Source organism: Salvelinus fontinalis, chromosome 3, assembly GCF_029448725.1.
Source record: "Salvelinus fontinalis isolate EN_2023a chromosome 3, ASM2944872v1, whole genome shotgun sequence".
NCBI classification, from domain to species: domain Eukaryota; kingdom Metazoa; phylum Chordata; class Actinopteri; order Salmoniformes; family Salmonidae; genus Salvelinus; species Salvelinus fontinalis.
In genome coordinates this window covers 17,885,889-17,903,044 of record NC_074667.1, presented here as the reverse complement: position 1 = coordinate 17,903,044, position 17,156 = coordinate 17,885,889, and the positions used below count along the sequence as shown (strand labels likewise).

General features: G+C 41.4%; 1 protein-coding gene and 1 long non-coding RNA gene across 23 annotated transcripts in view; both read left to right on the top strand.

Annotated features, from left to right (window-relative positions):
- Nucleotides 1–17,156, top strand: part of LOC129840290 (receptor-type tyrosine-protein phosphatase T-like) — a 448,617-nt gene that overhangs the window by 29,146 nt on the left and 402,315 nt on the right. The gene's annotated exons all lie outside the window — the stretch shown is intronic.
- On the top strand, nucleotides 10,232–12,964 carry LOC129840400 (uncharacterized). Its single transcript, XR_008757193.1, has 4 exons — nucleotides 10,232–10,846; nucleotides 10,971–11,077; nucleotides 11,519–11,590; nucleotides 11,782–12,964. It is a non-coding gene; the product is annotated as an uncharacterized LOC129840400 (long non-coding RNA).

Sequence of the window (17,156 nt, the reverse complement as noted above, 5' to 3'; positions counted from 1 at the left end):
AACAGCCTTTACTTAATTTTAGAACATTGCTGCAAGTAATGCTTCCATTCAGCCATGAGCAATAGTGCGGTCGGGCACTGATGTTTTGTGCGACTGGGCCTGGCTTGCAGTCGAGTTCAAATTCATCCCACAGGTGTTCGACGAGGTTGAGATCAGGGCTCTGTGCAGGCAAGTGGGGTGGAAGAACTTGAATCTCGACAAACCACTTCTGTATGGACCTCGCTTTGTGCAGGGGGCATTTTCATGCTGAAACAGGAAATGGCCTTCCTCAAACTGTTGCCACGAAGTTGGAAGCACAGAATCGTCTAGAATGTCATTGTATGCTGTAGCGTTAAGATTTCCCTTCACTGGAACTAAGGGGCCTAGCCCGAACCATGACAAACAGCCCCAGATTCGTCTGTTGGACTGCCAGATGGTGACTTGTGACTCATCTCCATAGAACGCATTTCCACTGCTCCAGAGTCCAATGGCGGCGAGCTTTACACCACTCCAGGCGACGCTTGGCATTGTGCATGGTGATCATAGGCTTGTGTGCGGCTGCTCGGCCATAGAAACCCATTACATGAAGCTCCCAACAAACAGTTCTTGTGCTGACTTTGCTTCCAGAGGCAGTTTGGGACTCTGTAGTGAGTGTTGCTACCGAGGACAGATTATTTTTATCAGTACTCGGCGGTCCCGTTCTGTGAGCTTGTGTAGCCAACCACTTTGTGGCTGAGCTGTTGTTGCTCCTAGAAGTTTCCACTTACAGTTGACCGGGGCAGCGCTAACAGGACAGAAATGTGACGAACTGACTTGTTGGAAAGGTGGCATCCTATGATGGTGCCAAGCAGAAAATCACTGAGCTCTTCAGTAAGGCCATTCTACTGCCAATATGTGTCTATGGAGATTGCATGGTTGTGTGCTCGATTTTATACACCTGTTAGCGACGGGTGTCATTTACTATAACACATTAACAAACATTTTGATATCTGAATAGACTGTCATCAGTTGATTTAACATTATAGATTAAACGTTTGTCATTCAAGGGATTCAGTATTGCTTGGGAGACTCCTGAGCAATTCACAACTGCTTCCATCAAGTATAGGGCAAAAAATTTGCATCAAATGTGTGTTGCTGATATACTGTATACAGCCTACTTTCAGGAATCTGTTGTAACCAATATTTTCCCTTTGCCTCCTTTCACATTGCCACGTTGTCACCTGCCTCCCTTAACTTCACTGCGCACCCGCGTTGCTCTTAACAGCCAATTTCCCGCCTAACGAGCGCATAATTGTGGTCGTCGCTATGCTAATAGCTCCCAAACAGACTTTAGGCCCACAATAGAGACCCTAGCCAGCTAACGTGCTGAAGTGGATCTCTGAACAGACTGGGGACTTACAAACAAAATGTCACCTGCTGACAGAATAGGCGAAGAATGCATGCAATGCAAAGGAACTCCATTATTTAGATGACATCAACCTGAACACGGTGTCAATATTTCTGTTTTGTGAATGCAGGTGGAGAATGGAGAATGATTGTATTTTAGGGAGGTGCCGTTTTTATCGGGTTCTCCCTCAGACAGAGGAAAGTGTCGCCAGGGCTGGAGAATTAATTGCTTGCTTTGTGATACCAGGCCTAATGCTGACAACTCAAGTGTTTGTTTATGCGCACTCCGACTTAATAAATTGGTCCATCTGTCAAATAAACCTTGACTTAACCTTAATCAACATGAATATATTCAAAAAAGTGTAATGTGGAACCCGTTTTTGCCGCCCAAACTGAGACGCACTCTCCTGTTTTATTCCATCATTCGGCTCTACAAAACAATTAGTTTACCGACTGCATAATTGTGCCTTAGTCGGCCAGCCGCAACCCAGTTTGAATGTCAGCCCGAATAATGTTTATCAGTCGCTTTTGCGGCTTTGTGTTCTCAAATAACCCAATTTCAACATGACAACATGACCTTTCTACAACAATGCGGTATAATGGCAGAAAAGGACATTCAATGAAATCTGGGTGCTTTTAATTGTGCCTGTTGCCCAATCCTAGTAGTGGTCTTTGTGAGACATTTAAAATGCATGAAGTGATTCGATTTAGCCGAAAAATAAAAAAAATGTGGAGCAGCTCACTGAGCTAAGTCGTTAGAGGAGTGGAGTGCCGGGGTCTTGTAATAATCATAGCGTTGCACTCTGGAAGTGAGCAGGTAGCAAAGATGTGGAGAAACCCATTGACCTTGGTTTAGTCAGTGACCAGTAACTCTTGTGCCCATTTAGTCTTTGGTTGGTATCTTGTCCACCATGTTCATGCAACACCAACATGGGTGAAGCACGGTGGCCATTTTGTGCTTACAGAAATCTGAGTTCCCTAAAAGCCTATGCAAATCCCATTGTTGGGATAGATGCCACCTTTGTATGTAATAATAAGTCATCTTAATATTAGATATATGGATTTTGAGTACGTTGACAATTCTTACCAACTTTTGGGAAGTTTCAGGCCAACATCGAAAAGGCTATTATAAGACATCGACTCAAGCAGCCCAACCCATGCTCAGGTAACTCATCCCATTCTCACTATTTGAGTTATCACCGTACTGCTACGTATAGCCATATTCCCAGACATATTGTCAGTAATAATATTATGACCATAAAGTTGAGTTCCACTGATTAGCTCTGTTACTGTTACCCCAATTCGATAGCCCGCAGTGCTATGCTTGTCCAGTGCTATTATTTCAAATGGCACAAAATGCCCCCACTGTTTTCAAGTCGCGTACAGGGCTTGGACTGTGTCATATCCCCAGGGTCTGGAAGGGGACCCATATACTCCACCTTCACACAGGTGGTGACCTTTTTGACCTAAATAATTATCACTCCATTTTCTAAACTCTCTTGCCTAGCAATAATTCTAGAATCCTTCGTAAACACTTAGATTCTTTGTCACTGTGGATCACTCATTACTTACTCAGAGGCTTTCATCAATTGGCCTGGACCAGGCTGAGTGTAGCTGATTTTTGAAAATTATTTAACCCTTTAGACCGCATTAGAATGCTACTGTAAATTAGTGAGAATTTTGAAGATGATGCAAATTTTCTCACATTTCAAACACAGACATGGCTAAAAAAACAAATACATTTACAAGTTAACTTAGTTTTAAAGAGCACAATTTTTATTGCAACTGAAATCAGGCTGTCTGATAGGTAGTTTGTTGGTCCTTCGAGTATACAGTTTGTTACACTTTCACTTTAAATGTGTAGCTATAGCACTTTGAATGAATTCTATTGTTTTCATGTTTTATGTACTGTCAAAAAACGATAACACTCAACACAACAAGAATCCCTACAGGATTTAAATTGTAGTAAATTTGACTAAATGACTCACTCAAAATGTACGAAGTATAATATATTATACTTATAAATTTACATAAATATTTACAAAATAATCCAAAATGTGACCGGAGGACCATATTCAGACTAATTTGTTCGGGTTTTGAAATACTATTTGATTGACAGTGATTGTTACAGAAGTAAAATGCAAACTATTCAGACTATTTAAAAATGTAGATAACCTCTCTCAGTAAGATTTAGTACAGACTAGGCCTGACAGAACATGTACAAATAGTAGCCTATTTTGACGACAATTCAGTGAATTGGATGTGGTGCAGGACAGGTTGGACACACCAGATATGGGACACACCAGATACACCAGATATGGGGGAAAAAAACTGCCACTTTTTTAAAAACAACTCCAAAACCCCTGCCACTGTCCCAGGCTGTGTGGTACAAGGGTGAATGATGGGACAGGGCACGGAGACTTCCCTCTCGGGTGTGCTCTCCCTCTTCCCCTCCTTCCTCCTCTCACTTGGCTTCTTCCTCTGCTTACTCCTCTTCCTCCACAGCTCCATGTTCCTCTCCTTCTACTCTCATCTTCCTCCACATCTCTATCCCTCCAATTATCTCTAAATCCTCTTCCTCCTTGCTTTTTGCTGCTGAGCCCTGACTCGCCACATCACTTCCCTTGCTTTCACTGACCTATTTTGTGTGCATGTTATGATATGTAGGCTGTCACTTTTATTTTATTTATGTAGTTCTGTCCTTGCTGTTCTTGTCTATCAATCTTCTGTTATGTTTTGTGTTGACATCATTTACATTTAAGTCATTTAGCAGACGCTCTTATCCAGAGCGACTTACAAATTATTGTACAAGGCAAGTCAGTTAAGAACAAATTCTTAATTTCAATGATGGCCTAGGAACAGTGGGTTAACTGCCTGTTCAGGGGCAGAACGACAGGGGCAGAACGACAGATTTGTACCATGTCAGCTCGGGGATTTGAACTTGCAACCTTTCGGTTACTAGTCCAACGCTCTAACCACTAGGCTACCCTGCCGCCCCATGGCGTTGACCTCAGGAAGAATGGTTTTGGGGGGTACTCTCTTACTCTCAGTAAACAATATTATCATGATGCTATACAGCACTTTCAATCAATCATTTATGATGTCCTTAGTGGCCAGATTGTTTCTTAATTCATGGTGTGCATGTCAGACTGATGGACAATCAGACAGACTAGAGTACACAAAAATACATTTGTGAATATGATCATAGATGGGTTAGATTATAAACATAAAGGCTGTATAAGGTAGACACTGACCCATTGTCAGATAACTGTTCATTGATCGTAAGAAGTCAAAGTATGTGGCACAATGGTTTACATTTTCAACACATCAACTATTGTTTATTTATTTAGGATGTTGAAAGTAAAATATTACAAAGATGACACTGCAATTTAGCTAAACAAGTAGAGAATAATTATTCTATTTTGATGGGCATAGTTAGCTGGTTGTCTTTGTAAGGAGGGAGTTGGACGAACAAGTGACAGCGTTGCAAGCGAAGCACATTTTTGCCCACAATCAACTCTCGTTTTGTTGCCTGACAGACTAAGTACAGAGTTTGCCAATGTTTGCTGATTTAGTTACAAAGCTGGGCCAGTTTCCAAATGAATATGCTAGCAACTTTTTAGCTGGCTATGGAAACAATTATCATTGCAACTCAATAGCATATGAGCTCCACTGCGCATGCATCCACCCGAACACAATAGCTACGCTGTCAAATAATGGGAAACCGAGGCCTATGAATATCTGTACCTCGCAAACGTGATGACACCATGATCTAAAACACTAATTACTCTAATCTTAATTTCGGTGACTAGGTGACTAGTTAGCTGGTTGTCTGTATGAGTAGCTAGGGAAAGTAACAGCTGAGGTTGACGCTTCGTGAGAGCAAGCCACAATCAATAGCCTGATCAACTCTATACAAAGGATGTGTCACACTGCATGAGGCAAAAATCTCTCAGATATACAGTGGCAATAAGAAGTACGTGAACCCTTTGGAAATACCTGGATTTCTGCATAAATTGGTCATCAAATTTGATCTGATCTTCATCTAGGTCACAACAACAGACAAACACAGTCTGCTTAAAACTAACACACAAACAATTATATGTTTTCGTGTCTTTTATTGAACACACTGTGTAGACATTCACAGTGCAGGGTGGGAAAAGTATGTGAACCCTTGGATTGAATAACTGGTTGATCCTCCTTTGGCAGTAGTAACCTCAACCAAACGTTTTCTGTAGCTGCGGATCAGACCTGCACAACGGCCAGGAGGCATTTTGGACCATTCCTCTTTACAAAACTGCTTCAGTTCAGCAATCTTCTTGGGATGTCTGGTGTGAACTGCTCTCGAGTTCATGCCACAGCATCTCAATCGGGTTGAGATCAGGACTCTGACTGGGCCACTCCAGAAGGGGTATTTTCTTCTGTTGAAGACATTCTGTTGATTTATTTCTGTGTTTTGGTTTGTTGTCCTTTTGCATCACCCAACTTCTGAGCTTCAATTGGCGGACAGACAGCCTCATTTTTCCATCAATGATAGCAAGCTGTCCATCCCCTAAGGCAGCAAAGCCGCCCCAAATCATGATGCTCCCTCCACCATACTTTACAGTTGGGATGAGGTTTTGATGTTGGTGTGCTGTGCCTTTTTTTTTCTCCACACATAGTGTTGTGTGTTCCTTCCAAACAACTTGACTGTAGTTTCATCTGTCCACATATTTTGCCAGTAGCGCTGTGGAATATCCAGGTGCACTTTTGCAAACTTCAGACGTGCAGCAATGTTTTTTTGTTGTTGACAGAAGTGGATTCTTCCGGGGTGTCCTCCCATGAACACCATTCTTGTTTAGTGTTTTACATATCGTAGACTCGTCAACAGAGATGTTAGCATGTTCCAGAGATTTCTGTAAGTCTTTAGCTGACAACCTCATTGAGCATTCTGTGCTGTGCTCTTGTAGTCATCTTTGCAGGATGGCCACTCCTAGGGAGAGTAGCAACAGTGCTGCTCTTTCTCCATTTATAGAAAATTTGTCTTATTGTGGACTGATGAACATCAAGGCTTTTAGAGTTACTTTTGTAACCATTTCCAGCTTTATGCAAGTCAACAATTCTTAATCTTTGGTTTTCTGAGATCTCTTTTGTTCGAGGCATGGTTCACATCAGACAATGCTTCTAGTGAATAGCAAACTCAAATTTTGTGAGTATGTTTTAGGGAAAGGTAGCTCTAACCAACATCTCCAATCTAGTCTCTTTGATTGGACTCCAATTAGCTTTTTGAGAACTCATCAGCCTAGGGGTTCACATACTTTTCCCAACCGACACTGTGAATGTTTAAATTACGTTTTCAATATAGACAAAAATATATAATTTGTGTGTTATTAGTTTAAGCACACTGTTTATTGTTGTGACTTAGATGAAGATCAGATTGAATTTGATGACCAATTTATGCAGAAATCCAGGTAATTCCAAAGGGGTCCCATGCTTTTTCTTGCCATTAACTTTCAGCTAACAGAAACCATAATTATAAGGGCACAAGGCGAGACAGATGCAGACACGGGAGGCAGATGGTTGAGTCTTTTGATATTTATTAATGATCCAAAAGGGGTAGGCAAGAGACTGGTCATGACAGGCAAAAGGTCAAAACCAGTTCAGAGTCCAGGAGGTACAGTGTGGCAGGTTTGAAGTCAGGGCAGGCAGAATGTACCCCCATGCCTGACCAGAGTCCAGAACAGGCAAGGGTCAAAACCGGGAGGACAAGCAAAAGAGAATATGAAAGGCAGGCGCACAGGAAAAAATGCGCTGGTAGACTTGGAACATACAAGACAGACAGGCAGAATACCCAGGGGATAATGGGGAAGATGAGTGACACCTGGAGGGGGTGGAGACAAGCACAAGGACGGGTGTGACAATAACATGAATTAGCTAATAGAAATGACTATTTACAACACTATTAAAATGGTTATACTCCCCAGATTCCTTTTATCTGCCTATATTTTTATCTAAAGTTTTTTTTAAGTCTTTGGATTCTATCATCTTGCCTTTCGTGTGGCGATACAAACGACACCGTATCGCAGAAAATATTGCAATTCCAAAGAATTACGATGTCCGAGCTTGCCAAATTTTCAGCATTATTATTGGGCAGCAAATACTGGAGCACTGGTTTATTGGCAGGATGCATACCCTGGCATGGTAGATCGCTCCACCCCTTTATTGCTCGCTATTGAACAAGATATACACAACACCTCTCTTCCAGCACCTCCCGGAGACCTCTGCCTATACTTCTATTTGCCATAACCATGTCCCCCCCTCACTAACTGACAATACTTTTCTAATCTGGATTAGATTGAAAGGCTATTACTACAATTGCAGATCTTTACGTTAATAATACTTTTGCCACATTCACACAGTAGTGAGAAGTGTACGTTCTCCCCGCATCTAGCTTCTTCCGATATCTTCAAATAAAAGATTATGTTCTCTTAAATATACCAAATTGAGGCGATTACACCTGCCTGAGAAGTGTATATTTTCATGAATCGAAGAGTTTGATCTCCATATTTGTAGATCACTTTATAGCATATTATTCTGTATCCACAAAACATTTGAAGGAGACCTGGGAGAAAGACCTTGGTATGGTAATTATGTTTAATGCCAAGCATAATCCTTTTACTGTACAGTATGTCAAATATCAATGAAGGAAGGTGCCAATCCCTTAAGAGCAATGTTGTGTAGGGTTTTTTCCATTCTGTTTTTGTTTTTCTGTCTCCTGTTGAGAGGTAGGGGGTATTGTCAATGTGTTTGCTGTCATTATCTGTCTGTTTTGTAAAACGCTTTCTAAAAATCTAAAGTAATCCAACGATGGGTAGTTTGTGCACGCCGCCATGTTTGTTTTTTTGTGGGGGGGTCAACGAACGATAAGAGGAGACGATGAGTTTGGTCTGTTTGCAGTGTGCACGTTGAAGAGTGTGTTGTCTACCATCATTCACTTACCTTCATTCGCTTCTGGAAGTTTACTCGAAAGATAAGTGAACCATCCCTCACCTCATTTTGTAATTACATCTTAGGTCTGACAGACATATACGTGACACCCAGAATGCATTGCATAATGTCAAGACATGCCGCCACACATAGTTGGCGAATAGCTTAGCATTAGCTCATCATAATCGATACAACCTTAAAAGTATTTTACACACATCATACATGGGTGTCCATTACAATCTATGCAAGAATCAGAATGCATGACTTGTCATCAGTACTTGAAAATGTGAATAAAACAGTAAATGCATTATGATCCATACAATATAGTAGAAATGACAATACGATATACAGAAAATAAGGCACTTACTTTGAACACATGTCTAAAGTTATTATTTGGAAGGAAAACAACAATGAAGCAATGCGAGAGCCAGCCAGAAAACATTTGGGGCAGAGGAGTAGGGTTGTTTTGAGCGTTCTGGCCTTAACCACAGTCAAGCACCCAAGTTAATGTTGGCTAGCTACTTCCAGACAAATGAGACCTCTCTGACCATTTTACTCACCCTAGCAGAGCTGGTAAGGCAGTTTTCGTGTTAACCAACGCGTTGGTGACTGTAAATGTGCTGCTGGAAATAATTTAATCGCGCTTTTTTCCCGACGTTTACTGATACCGGCCATATTCAACAGGTGTTTAGCACTCGTAAAGCAATTATTCTGTGCTCTGGTAGACTGACGAGAGTCCTCTGAAATCCGTGTAAGTAGTAGGCTGAACATACACAATTTTTCACAACATTCTTTTCTGATTTAAAAACTAGTTCATTGCATCCGCCGTGGAGCCCAGTTTCATAATATGACCATAGTTCCCAGCTGCTTGCTGTCGTTTTGAAGTAATCACGAACAAACAAGCCTTATTTTAGTGCATTTTTCACCCTGCCAGCTCCTATGAGTTCTATTGAGCACCGTGGCATCAACTCGCTTTCCGAACGTTCTATTCCCAGCTTATTGTTCAACGTCACACTGCTTGCTTCGCTATTGTTGGCAATGACACCTGCTAACTTTGTTAAATAGTTAAAATGTAAACAACAAAAATAATGTTGGAACTCTGCAGGCTTCCCATTTTTGTCTTATGGGGAAAATATAGGCATGTCTGTCTTTCGCCAATATCTCGCAATGTGTAATATTTAGATTTTTTTTCTTTTGTTTCAAGTCTGGTGTGAAATGGTTAGCTAGTTAGCGGGGTGTGCGCTAATAGCGTTTCAATCGGTGACGTCAATCGCTCTGAGACCTGGAAGTAGTTGTTCGCCTTGCTCTGCAAGGGTCATCGATCTTTGTGCAGCGATGGGTAAAGATGCTTCGAGGGTGGCTGTTGTCTGTGTGCAGAGGGTCCCTGGTTCGAGCCCAGGTAGGGGCGAGGAGAGGGACGGAAGCAAATCAGGAGATTCTCCTCTTCGTAAGTCTGGGGCAGCGAGCTAATTTTGTCATCGATCACTAGACCAGAAATGGTCAGAATTATTATTTTTTTTGCCTACTTTTTCATTACGCAGACATAAGCACAGTTGACACCATCGAGGTGCGGATGTTTACTTTCTACACAAGTTGATTTTTCCAGTTTCGTCCAAACGGATTGTAGTGGTAAAATAAAAAAAAAAGGGATATAGTTTTTATGGAATTCTCAGCATTACTGTAGTCAAAACAGGCTCTGCAAACGTTCGATTCCATCAATTTGCTATGGGCTCGCACTAGTGTTCCAGTTTAGCCAACGTTTTTCAGCCTTGGATGAATTTTGACTCATTCTATTGTCGAGCCTATAGCCAGAGCGAATTTACGAAAGCACCTGAATGTCCATTAATAAAGCACAATGACTATACCGTTTAGCAAAGCTAAGAATGACAAGAATAATCAAGTCATTAAACGTTGGGTAGTTAGTTAGCCTATAGTTAATATACTGGCAAGTTTGATGTATAACTACTAACGTTAGGTAGCTAGCTAACATACCGGTACATACTGCTGTAATGTAATGCTATGTGGTTCATAAGGACAGAGTTGCTAACAAATTGTCAGCCAACATAACGTGTAAGGTAACTTATTTGAAAAGTCCTTTATTACACTGAGTAGCAAGCTACCCCTTGGTCGTTAGGGCAAATCTGGTCTGTGATGGGAGGGGTTTTCACACCGAGCTCGGCTAATAGACTAATCAAGGTTGAATCGTCTATTGTTCAGCTATTAGCCCTCCTCACCAACTTGCAACAAATTGCTGTTCCCATCTCATTCCTTTCCCTCCTCCACGCGTCATCATTCTGCTCCTGAATGGCTCGCTAGTGGGCGTGCTGGCAGGATATGGCAGCATCTTCGGTTGTGCGTCAAGAATTCTGCATACAGTAGCACGTTTTGTATGAAGGTGTGGTTATTTACAGGCATGTTGTTGTATTCTATGGAGGTACATTTGTCTCTTTTTGTCAAGGGCAACTTTTTTCGACAAAGGAAGTCAAAGCGGACACCTACGAAGATGGCATCTCAGGTAAGCAGCACCGGGCTGTATTGACGTATCCTAAAAATGACATCTGCTGCTTTAGGTTGAACGGTCATATCTCAGTTATTGTTTTCATGTCTATAAAAAAATAAGCTGTTTGCTTTAATTTCAGAGAGCGAGCTGACCAAGGGGTCGAAAATGTAGATATTGCCAGATGTTCACTGTCCGAGGAACAGGCCGTGGAAGCTTTATTGCTGGCAAAAGTGTCCATAACCAGAGGTAATTAAACTGTTCTGTGTTATTTTTCTCCATCTCTGCCTGTCTTGTTGTACATGGAACCTGTCTCACATGCATTAATTAAAAAACCTTTAAAATGTAAGCTGCGAATTTTCAGATTTACACCACATAAACACAGCCATTTTCACTGGACTATCTGTTGCTGCCAAGTCATGATTTCCCTGGAGGTTAGCCTTGCAATAACCAAGTGGTGAGCAACATAGCCTTCTATATTTAAATGTTTCAGGTACACTCCGATAGGTGTCTGCGTCACATACAGTATCTTCAATTGACATTATCTTCTATAGTTTGTCCTTGTGTGTCTGTTTTTCAGCATAAAGTACTCTGTAGCCACTTAGTGTGGACACCAGGTGAGACCACACGCACACAATAACTGTCTCTTCTTCACTTCATCCCTCTCCCCCTTCTCCCTAAATCCTCTAGGTTATATCAGCGTTTTGGTGAACCCCTCCCGCATCTGAACTGGCTGACACAGAGGGCACAGCATGATCATAGGTGAGAGGTCACTTGGTCGGGTCAACAGGAAGTATTATTAAAGATACTTTAGATTAAAATACAGACAGAGATGTAGTAGTCCCAGAGTTAATGATCCATTTTCAGTTTTGCATTTCATATCCTGATTTTAAGATGACTGACCGTGTTAGAATAAAAAAAAACAAGGCTTAATCATGCTCTCTTGTCTGCAGGTATGTTTCGATGTGAGAGAGGTATTCAGTCCCATCATCGTCACCTCACCTGCTCATAAGATAACCTTCGGGCCAACTGGGGGCCCAAGGCTGGTTAGGAGACACCGCAATTGTGATGAACTGAGAGAATATTAAGGGAGCACTGTAATTCATTAATCATATGCTGTCTGCCTCTGTTCTTACCTCTTTCCCTTTCTGTCTTCTACACCTCTCTCCACCTCGTCTTTCTTACTCGTTTTATAATGCACACCATATGTGCATTGAAGTACAGATTGAACTTGTATTTATAATATTACAATGATCATAATTAATAATGCATTTATGTATTTATTACACCTGGATAATGAACTTCTTTCAATAAAGCATTTCACATTCTCCACTGGTTGAAATGAAGTATCTCATTGAAATACTATCCTGTGTCCTCAGATGAAGGGAGTTAGATATGCATAGTTTTTTTCCATGATTGATTTGTAATATATGAATTACAAATCAATCATGTTTCTAGTCTATTGCATAGTTACAATGTGTAATCATTGATGTCCCAGGAGTAGGAGTGGGAAACACTGTTGAAGTGTATAATTGCAATGCATGCATGCAAACACGGCATCATTCAAATAATGGAGTTTGATATGACTGAAAAGGAATGTCTCAGATTCATACCTGAATCGCACCTTTATTTGCCAAGGAAGAATACATGATCAGTGAATATATTCAATGTACCAGTGACAATGTGGGAGTCTCATGCGTGGTAATAACTACAGCACATGTGTATGTGTATATAGGACTTGTATCCTTGGCACAATAAAGTTATTATATTCTACTCTATCCATAGGCTTCATTAATGCCATTCTGACTTGAAGTTGATACAACAACTATAATAGCTGAGGTTCATAGGTTCTGAACTAATATTCATATCAAACAATTTAGGGTCCATACACAGATAGGCTACATATTGTAGCTAGCTACACATCCATAGGCATACAGTTATTTTTATCCTCCACTATACAATAAGCAAGTAAATAGTTAGCTAGCTATGTTACTTTAGCTGCATTGCAAGACAAGCTTACACAATTGTACATTCAATTTGCAGTAAATGCTTTAGCTAGCTAGATTCTTTACATCCACTGTTTCACAAGATGACTGGTTTGCTGGTTTTCCCCAAGAGTCCCTAAAACATTAAACACTCATTACAAATTCTTCCTCCTAACAATTAGCTAACTGGCTAATTTAATCAAGTTAACTATGACAAAAAATGAGTAAACATTTGTCTCTACATTTAACTAACATATTCCTCTCAATTGTACTTTTTTTGCTGGACTCGTTATGACGTAACTTACATCTGGTTCCACTGTAATGTCTTGTCAGCCATCTTTGTTGAAGAACGCCACAAGGCAAGAGTGGCTCCCGTCAAAATTCGTCATTGGAACCACTCGATATGATTGGTCATATTAAAAACCTTGGGACCCAAATGCGTAATGAGTGCTATAATTCCACCTTGTGGTGATCTGGAGCAATGAAGCCATGATGCTGGGTACCTCTAAGTCCCGCAGTGTAGGCACACAACTTTTAAAGGAGGAACCACTGTATGTATCCCCCTTACCCTGTCCCTTTTCTTGTTTCTAATCTGCGAGAGAAGCGCTACCCCTGGTGGAGAGAGGATGTACGACACAGAATGAGTTGCATTATGCGTGCTGTATGTTACGTCATGACACGTCACAATTTAACGTACAGCGTGAGAGGTCAACTTTAAGCCAATACTATTGGGCCATTACCATGTCAATCAACAATTGAATAGAAACGTAGTTCACACCCCGGATTTTGATGCCAACAGTCGCTACAGTCATTTAGTTTCCATTGCAGGCTCGTTTTAATTTTTTTTATTTCACCTTTATTTAACCAGGTAGGCCAGTTGAGAACAAGTTCTCATTTACAACTGCGACCTGGCCAAGATAACGCAAAGCAGTGCGACACAAACAACAACAGAGTTACACATGGAATAAACAAACATACAGTCAATAATACAATAGAAAAATGTGTATATATATACAGTGTGTGCAAATGAGGTAGGATAACTTCTCTAGGGTAGGGGGCAGCTTTTGGATGAAAAGCATGCCCAAATTAAACTGCCTGCTACTTGGGCCCAGAAGATATGATATGCATATAACTGGTAGATTTGGATAGAAAACACTCTAAAGTTTCCAAAACTGTTAAAATAGTGTCTGTGAGTATAACAGAACTGATTTGGCAGGCGAAAACATGAGAAAAACACATTCAGGAAGTAGTTTTTTTTTTTTTTTTGTAGTTTTCTATTCAATGCCATTACAGTATCCATTGACTTAGGACTCAAATTGCAGTTCCTATGCCTTTCACTAGATGTCAACAGTCTTTAGAAATTGTTTCAGGCTTGTATTCTGAAAAATGAGGAAGTAAGAGCAGTCTGAATGAGTGGACCCTAAAGTGTCACAGTGCCTTTCTTGTTTACCTTTTATATTGACGACGTCATTGTCCGGTTGAAATATTATCGATTATTTAGGCTAAAAACAACCTGAGGATTGAATATGAACATTGTTTGACATGTTTCTATGAACTTTACGGATACAATTTGGATTTTTTGTCTGCCTGTTTTGACTGCGTTTAAGCCTGTGGATTACTGAAGAAAACGCGTGAACAAACCAGAGGTTTTTGGATATAAAGAGACTTTATCGAACAAAAGGAACATTTATTGAGTAAATTAATGTCTGCTGAGTGCAACCATATGAAGATCATCAAAGGTAAGGGATTAATTTAATCTATTTCTGACTTGTGTAACTTGTGTAACTTCTACTTGGCTGGTTACTGTTTGTAATGATTTGTCTGCTGGGCTATGTTCTCAAATAATCGTAAGGTATGCTTTCGCCGTAAAGCATTTTTTAAATCTGACACCTTGGTTGGATTCACAAGAAGTTAATCTTTAAACCTATGTAAAATATGTTTTGTTCTCTGAATGTTCATAATGAGTATTTCTGTATTTGAATTTGGCTCCCAACTGTTTTACTGGCTGTTGAAGAGGTGGGACGCTAACGTCTCACGTACCCAAGAGAGGATAAGGGAGGTAAGGCAATAAATAGGCCGTAGTGGCGAATTACAATTCAGCAATTTAACACGAGTGATAGATGTGCCGAAGATGAATGTGCAAGTAGATATACTGGGGTGCAAAGGAACAAAACACATAATAATATGGGGATGAGGTAGTTGGGTGGGCTATTTACAGATGGGCTGTGTACAGCTGCAGTGATCGGTAAGTTGCTCTGACAGCTGATGCTTAAAGTTAGTGAGGGAGATATGAGACTCCAGCTTCAGTGATTTTTGCAATTCGTTCCAGTCATTGGCAGCAGAGAACTGTAAGGAAAGGTGGCCAAAAGAGGAATTGGCTTTGGGGGTGACCAGTGAAATATACCTGCTGGAGCGCATACTATGGGTGGGTGCTGCTATGGTGACCAGTGAGCTGAGATAAGGCGGGGCTTTACCTAGCAAAGACTTAGATGACCTGGGGCTAGTGGGTTTGGCGACGAATATGAAGCAAGGGCCAGCCAACGAGAGCATTCAGGTCACAGTGGTAGGTAGTATATGGGGCTTTGGTGACAAAAAGGATGGCACTGAGGATAGACTGCATCCAATTTGCTGAGTAGAGTGTTGGAGGCTATTTTGTAAATTACATCGGAAAAGTCAAGGATCGGTAGGACAGTCAGTTTTACGAGGGTACGTTTTAGAGGTCGACCGATTAGGATTTTTCAACGCCGATACCGATTATTGGAGGACAAAAAAAAGCCGATACCGATTAATCGGCAAATTCTTTTACATGTATTTGTAATAATGACAATTACAACAATACTGAATGAACACTTATTTTAACTTAATATAATACATCAATAAAATCAATTTAGCCTCAAATAAATAATGAAACATGTTCAATTTGGTTTAAATTATGCAAAAACAAAGTGTTGGAGAAGAAAGTAAAAGTGCAATATGTGCCATGTAAGAAAGCTTGTGTGTTCGAACAGAGAGTGAAAGGAGCAGGTTTCTGGGAGCGGAAGAATAGATTCAAGGCATAAGGTACAGACAAGGGTATGGTAGGATGTGAATACAGTGGAGTAAACCTAGGCATTGAGTGATGATGAGAGAGGTTTTGTCTCTAGAAACATCATTTATACCAGGTGAGGTCACCGCATGTGTGGGAGGTGAAACAAAAAGTCTAGCTAAGGCGTATTGAGCAGTGCTGGAGGCTCTACAGTGAAATAAGACCACCACTAACCAAAACAGCAATGGACAAGGCATATTGACATTAGGGAGATGCCGAGTGATCATATGGACCAGTGGGTAGCTAGGTGAGCTGGAGCTCACAGAGATTCAGACATCTAGCGGGCCAGGGAGAGCAGGCTAGCAGAAGGGCCTTAGGGGGACGTCGCGACTGAAAAGTCTGTTGTAGCCCCCTCGGACGGTTACGTCGGCAGACCGGTCGTGTTGGATCGGCAGGGCACCGTGTAGGCAGTGAAAGGGTCCAGGCCAATTGGCAAAACAGGTATTGTAGCCCAAGAAATTGTCTGATGGTCCTCTTCAGCTAACAGTTCGATATGCTTTAGACGGCTAACAGGACGCGGCTGGCAGGCTAGTGGATGGGCCTTTAGGGGACGTCGCAACAGAGGACCCTGTTGAAACCCCTAGGGCGGATTACGTCGGTAGACTAATCATGATGGATCCGCGGTGCTCGTAGTAAAAGGGGTCCAGGCCAATTGGCAAAATAGGTATTGTAGCCCAAGGAGTGGCTGATGGACCTCTTCAGCTAGCCGGGAGATGGGCCTAGCACAAGGCTAGTTCCAGGCTCACTGGTACTTCCTTCGGGATAGAGACGTTAGCCAGGGGGTAGCCACTCGGATAGCAGCTAGCTAGCTGCGATGATCTAAGTGAAAAGGTTCAGAACTTGCGGTCGGAATCCAGAGATGTGGAGAAAAAGCGGTCCGGTATGCTCTTTGTTGAATCACGCTGTGCAGACTGGCAGGAGTTGACCGGGCTAAGGTTAGCTGATGACCGCTAGCAGTGGCAAACGGACTACTAGCTAGCTTCTGTTGGGAGTTCCGGTTCTAAAGTATAGAAAATAGCAGATACATACCACATTAGGTGAGGCGGGTTGCAGGAGAGTATGTTGAAACTGAGGTTAAAAATATTTACAAAGGAGAAAAAAAGATATATACACGGGAGAAGACAAAGACGTTTTAACTGATATGCCATCTTGGGGGGAAAAATGTAAAAAGTGCCTCTCTCTCTGCCTCCCTCCCTCCTTGAATGCCGCGGTTGCGCAAATTTGTATGCAATGGGGTTAGTCAACAGTAAATAAAGTT